At 38.7% G+C, this 6,569-nt stretch overlaps 1 pseudogene; it reads right to left on the bottom strand.

The window, feature by feature from the left end:
• Positions 1-334: 334 nt before the first annotated feature.
• On the bottom strand, positions 335-1,469 carry LOC126001644 (mitochondrial import receptor subunit TOM40B-like; annotated as a pseudogene).
• Positions 1,470-6,569: the final 5,100 nt, after the last annotated feature.

Raw genomic sequence — 6,569 nt, 5'->3', positions numbered from 1 at the left:
GATGGAGAGGAGTCCTGGGGGTAAATAGACCCCACTTTCCAAGGTCAAAGACTTCGCCCTTTCTTTCCACCCCTGGGAGAACAGGGATGGATTTGGGATGGACTCCTTTCCATTTGGTTCTTTAGATCAAGGAGCTTTAGTCCATGGGGTGCCTATGATTGGGCACAGGGGTGCACAGAGAAGTGAGATTGCAGCTGGATACCCTCTTGACCTGGTTCTCTGGACCCGAAATGCAGTGCACTGTGGGGTCTCTGTTGGGGTGGTTCCAGCTTCTGGGTGCCCACTGGTCCTGCTCTCTTTGATGCTGGATCCTCAAAAGGGGGCCCCCTAGGGCTCAGATCCTGAGGGCCAAGTCATGGCCCTGGCCCTGCCAGGTCACACTGAAGCCACAGTGGAAGTGGAGGTGCCAGTGGCTGAGGAAAGCACCGAGGGCAGTGGGGCAGCTTCTTCTCCAGATCGGCTCCCACACACCATGTCCTCTATAGTCCACTATGCCTCTAAACACCATCTTGGTTGTTTTCTCTAACTGCACACTAACAACTACCCTGGCAATGTTAATGAGTGAGAGAAGTTGAATGCCTGTCTCAAATACAGGCAGGGGGTGGGAAAGGAGGAAAATGGGGGGCATTGGTGGTGGGAATGTTGCACTGGCGAAGCGGGGATTCGAACCACTGTCTGTCCTGGATCGGCTGCCTGCTGGCCCCTAAATAAAGATATTATTTTAAAAACAAAACAAAACATGTTGAGTTGTGGTAGGGTTAGATGGTAGTCGAAAAAGAGAGTGCTGTCCTGAAGCCTTGTGGTAGCCTCAAACTCCACTCCCACCTGCGCATGCTTGTTCATAACTCTCACGGGCACCTCCGGACCCCACGTTCAGTGTGGCTACCCAGTGCACAGCTGATTATTTTCCTGCTCGAGTCAGGATGGCTCCTTCTTCACCAACTCCGCACTAAGTACCAGCTGCTGAGCGAGGCTCTGTAGGAAGTGCGCTATTATGATCACTGACTCCCCAATGAGATCGGGGTCCCCCAGGGTCAGTGTGGCCGTGTAGTTAATATACCCCAGTACTCGCAGTCAAACGGCCACATTAAGAACTTGGCCTGTTGGGTCTGGAAGATGGCCTTGGCCCTGAGCTGCTAGGCCAGGAGGAGCAAGACCTGAGCATTGAAGCTGCCATCACTGTCCACGTCCCCCACTACAGTTGGGAACACTTCTGTGGGGCTCAGCTGCTAGTCCCCTGCATAGGCTGGGTGGAGTTGGTTCCTGGCAAGCCCAGAGCATTCATGTGCACCGTATGTGCCACCTGGAAATGTCTTCTCAGAACCTTGTTAATCACCAGCTTCACTCCCTCCATCTGGGCTGGGAACACATCTTTGCATAGACTGTGCAGCTCATTGAAGCTTCCAGGGTTGGGCATGGCCTCTTTTTGATGGGGTGCCTATGGGTGCGAGGCCCAGCATGTTCCCCATATCTGCCCAGGGGCTGGGGTTGGCCTACGAATAGGCTTTACTGATCCTTCTCTCCCCCAGAGGCCCCACCACCCTTTATGCGACTCCCCAGTCCCAGAAAATTTCACATGGTTGGAAGCTAGACTGTATCAGATCACGACGCGGTCCCCTTCCCCTGGTGCACTCCAGTCATCTTGATAGGGGCAGCCATCTTGAATGATGCTAATTTGCTTAATTTTATAAAGTAAATTTTTTTACTTCTGTTAAAAGCTAAATAGTAAGTATGTTAGTTTTGTGGGCCACATAACTTTTGTGTTTAGTTGCATAGCTAAATTTATTTATCTTCTTACAATCTTTATCAGTCTCTCTGCTCCTTTATAATCTCTTAGAAAGGTAAAAGCTACTAACTAAATACTTCATGGGCCATAATAATTAACTCAAACTATCCAACTCTGTATGGCCAAACTCTATTAGTTCATTGGACACTAATTCACAAACCCTACTATTAGGAATTTCTGTATTGTCACTGCCTTTTTAAATTTTGTGACAAAAAGTTATTTTAAATGAAGAGTGTGGTGTTGGAACATTGTATGTATGAGACTATATCATGAACAATGTTGTAGCTATAGTGCCCAAATAAAAATATTTAAATAAAGTAATTTTAAAAGAAAAGAAGTGTTTGAATGTTTGTACTGAGATCACTACAACCCAGTTATCCAAGGATACAAGCTGAAAGAATATACTTTTTTTACAATGTAGTATCAATTCTTGTCTTGTATACCTAATCTCAAAGAAACCAATGGTTCTTATTACTTATTATAAGGCACATAACTCAATATATTTTCTTACCTCAGGTTACTCACCCAACCATAATCCATATACCCTAGTTCTTGACAAACAGGAGAATGACTGTTTCAAGATCCCTCTGCAACAGCAACCTCTTCTGGTGATTTAAAAAAGTGTCTTTGTTAAGATTTGCATAAAACACAAAACCATGTTGTTTATTGGGCATTTGTAGAAAGGTAAGAAATAATGGTGAAAAAAAAGAATACCACTGAAACTGAGACCATAGTAGTGACATTGAGGTGAAAGAAAAACTTATTGGCCTGGGATACTAAGACCTGGACCAGCATTTAGGCCACTGTGTAGGGCACCAGGGTAAAGCTCCTGAAATAGTCACTCACTTGTTGATAATATTCTTGGCTGACCATGCTGTAAATGTAGGCATAGTAGAATGGCAGTAACCATCCTATAGAAGAATTACATGGTTGGCACTTCTTGGCCAAGCAATAACAATGCCCTGGTTGCTGTTGATGAAGCTAATCACTTATAAAATGAAACTAATTCTTTGTAGGATGATGAACTGTTTGTGAGGATGAACACATGGGATAGTAGCAATAGATAAGAGTCAATCCAAATGAGAAAGGTGGGACTTTTACTTTTTTGTATTTGTAAAGTTAATTGGAGATGGCATGGAGGATAAAAACACTAGGAAGAAAAAAGAATTGAGTCTCTAAGAGATAGCTGTCCCAATGACATAGTAAAACCAATTTAATAATTGAATTTTGACAATGTGTTGAAAAGTAGTGAGAAATTAAAATTGGAGGATATAAAGTGAACAACTTAAAAGATATTTTAAACATATGTATTCATTTCTCCTACTATGAAGGAGGAATAACAATTGCTTTTGTTTCAGGTTTTGCTTCCTAAATTTTTAAATATAATTATAAATATAAACAGAAACTATTAAAGTTGAGAAAAAGTAGACACTCATTGAGGAATCTTTATCCTTAAAGATATTTTCATGGATATTATACTTCTACTACTTACTTATGAGCATGTAATAAAATAATTTCACTTTTCTAAAGTCAGAACTATAACATTAGAAAGGGATGTTTCATTACTAAGAAAAATTGAACCATCTTCAGCTTTGATCCAAATCAGAAGTGAAAGGGAAAGCAATCAAGATCATTCAAATGTTCAACAAATGGACAAGTTCAAGATTAGTGTCAGAAAAGAAAATAGGCCCTTCCCTATTTTTTTATTTGATTTTATTGGAATGCTATGGAGGAAGCTTAAGCAACTTCTATGTGCTTATATAGGAGCTTTCATACCATTTCAATTTGAACATTATCAGAAAATTATTCAAATTAATCAATACTGTGTGCTTATTTTAGTGTCCAAAAGAGAAATAGGAGTAAGGAGATAAGAAAGAAGTGGGGATAGGTCTCTCAAGTTCATTTTTTTCTCAGTCTCTCAACTCAAATCCTAAAGTCTCTTGGAACTCTGACATAAACCTACTAATTTACCACTAGTGAATCTGAAAATGTCTTTGTTTTATAAATTGTTGCTCTCACTCTCTGAATTGCCAGGTAAACTTGACATAAAGATGCCTGAAATGTTGTAGAGCTGCATTCTTGCCTGGTGCTTAGGTAGAATAATCAATCTGGGAAAAAAAGGCTTCATTAAAGATCTTTTTTGTTTTTGTTTTATTGATTCTTTAGTCTGAAACTAGACTAGTGGTATCTGTCAGCTAAACCATTTTGCCCTGAATGACTTTCAAAATCTATATGCATGTTGTTTATTGTGAGGGAAAATGAATTACTTTAAGTGGCAAAGTCCCTTGGTATTGGTAGTGTCATTGGATAGTAGATGAGAACAAGAGACAGAGGGAAACTAAATCATCATGCTTCATTTGCTAAAGAACTATCCTATTAAACAGATGTTAGTGATTTGGGGGGCATTTTATCCCCTCTAAATCTAGTGAATTTATATAGTCTGATCGTGTAGTTGCTCAACAGATTAAGCAGTGTCTCAATTTTTAGCATATGCCAGATTCTTCTGCTTGGTTTGTTTTTGTTTTAAATAAAAGATATTCAGATTCAACTCATCTGGTTAGGGTCTGAGAATTCAAATTTCTGACAAGTTCCCAGATGATGCAGATATACTGATTTAAGAACCACACTTTGAGAAACACCAGCAAACAGGCTGCCTGAAATTAAATTCTGCAACCCACATAAAAGTTGAAAACAGATTTAAGATTCCTAGGAAGTGGGAAAATCTGCACAAGAGTTTTTACATGCTTTTAAAACATTTTTTAAAATGAAATCACTGTGAGATACAGTGTTAAAAAATGTTGATTGTTGAGATTCAGTTATACAATGTACTGACACCCTTTTCTTTACCAATGTTCATTTCTCACCACCAATTTCCTTGGATATTTTTCTCTTCCCACATCTCCCAACCTGCCTCTAAAACAAAGCCTTTCCTTCTCTCTCTCTCTCTCTCTCTCTCTCTCTCTCTCTCTCTCTCTCTCTCTCTCTCTCTCTCTCTCTTCTCCCTCTTTTCTTCCTCCTCCCCCTCTCTCTTCCTTTTTTCCTTTTAGACATTGTGGTTTGCAAATCTGTTATTGAAGGGGTATCACACAGCACTTTCCTTCCTTTTAGTTCCCATTTTTTGTCCAAAATGACCATTTCCAACTATTATTTTTATAGTGGTCCCTTCCTGTTCTAACTACCTCCCTCCACAATTTATATTGTCTTGCAGGTATTAATCTAAGACTGTGTTGTTTTAGAATGATGCCATCATTCTCTCTGTCCCTCTCCCTCTGAATCCTTTTACTCAGCATGATACTCTCCATGTCTATCCATGGCTAAGCAAATTTCAGGATTTTATTTTACCTAACAGTTGCAAAATGTTCCATTATGTAGATGCACCATAGTTTCTTTATCCTTTTTCATCAATAGTGTCTGAGTCCCTTTTTCTCCTAATTTTCTCTAACACTAACTGGGTTTACTTTTCTTCCACATGGTTTTTATTGTAACTTTTTTCTTCCAAATTTAACCCTATATTTTAAGACTTACACTAATAACCAAGGTTGGCTTTCTTTTAAGTTAATGATTCTAAGCAATGACATTCATGCATGCTATTTTTGCCATCTAAATGGTGAAATTTCGTAAGGTCATCATCATTATTATCGCAGCTAAAGATCTTATGTTTATAGAGTTTGCAGTTTAAAAATTTATGTGTTTAAATAGTTTATGTTTGTCTCAAATATATAAAAGTCATTATATTTATTTGAAATGTAAAGATTTGAAATGGTAAGTAGGGCTTATCTTTTACTCTTACCTGAGGTTTTAGAGGGTAGTTCTAGCTATAATTAAATCTAAGTAAAATGTTAGGCAAATTACATGCTAAAGATGTTATTATTTACCTGGGTCTACTATGTATCATAAATTTTCTTTTCTTTTTTTTTTTTTTTTTTTTTTAGTTTTTGGGCAACCCCCAGTGATACTCAGGGATTACTCCTGGTTATGCACTCACAAATTGTTCATGGCTTGGGGGATTATATGGGATGCCAGGAGATCAAACCGTGGTTTGTCCTAGGTTAGTGCATGTAAATCATATGCTCTACCACTTGTGCCACCACTCCGGCACCAGTATCATAAATTTTCCATCACTGAATTATTTTTAAAAATTCAATTACCATTTAGTTATACAATATAGTAAATTATATGATGTTTGCCAGGAAGTCAGACTTAGAGAGGAACTAAGGAAGAAATTCAAAGAGCTCACATTGCAGTCTTGGTCCATTCACTGATTTGAATAGCAGTTTCTTCTAGATGCTTCTTGATCCTTTCTCTTATTGCTAGTTGCAATTGTAGGCTTGGGAGACATTAAGTGTCCAGGAAGCCAAGGGCAAGCTCTGGAGTCTATCAGGTTCAGGTCCCCTCTGCTACTTACAAGCATGTCTGACCTTTGACACATTACTACACCTTTTTATAAATCAGATTCTCTGTCAGGTGGACTTCACAGTAAAGTTTGCTCATTGTTGCTTTGATTTGCATTTTCTTAAAGAGAAATGATGCAGAGCATTTCCTCTTCATATGTATTGTATGCTTGTCTTCTCTGAGGAAAGCAGCGGTTTATGTCTTCACCCAATATTATTTTAGATGGGATTTTTTTTTGGTTGTTGTTGTAGTTAAGTTGTAAAAGTACTTTGGATATCTTGACCAAACAAACAAAAACAAAACAAAAGAAAATGAAAAAATCCTAAAGACTGGGAAAATATGTATCTATCACTCATCTGACAAAGAATTAATAGCTAAGACATATGAGATG

This window comes from Suncus etruscus, chromosome 2, assembly GCF_024139225.1.
Source record: "Suncus etruscus isolate mSunEtr1 chromosome 2, mSunEtr1.pri.cur, whole genome shotgun sequence".
NCBI classification, from domain to species: domain Eukaryota; kingdom Metazoa; phylum Chordata; class Mammalia; order Eulipotyphla; family Soricidae; genus Suncus; species Suncus etruscus.
Note: the sequence above shows the minus strand (reverse complement) of the source record. Positions and strands in the feature narration are given on the sequence as shown.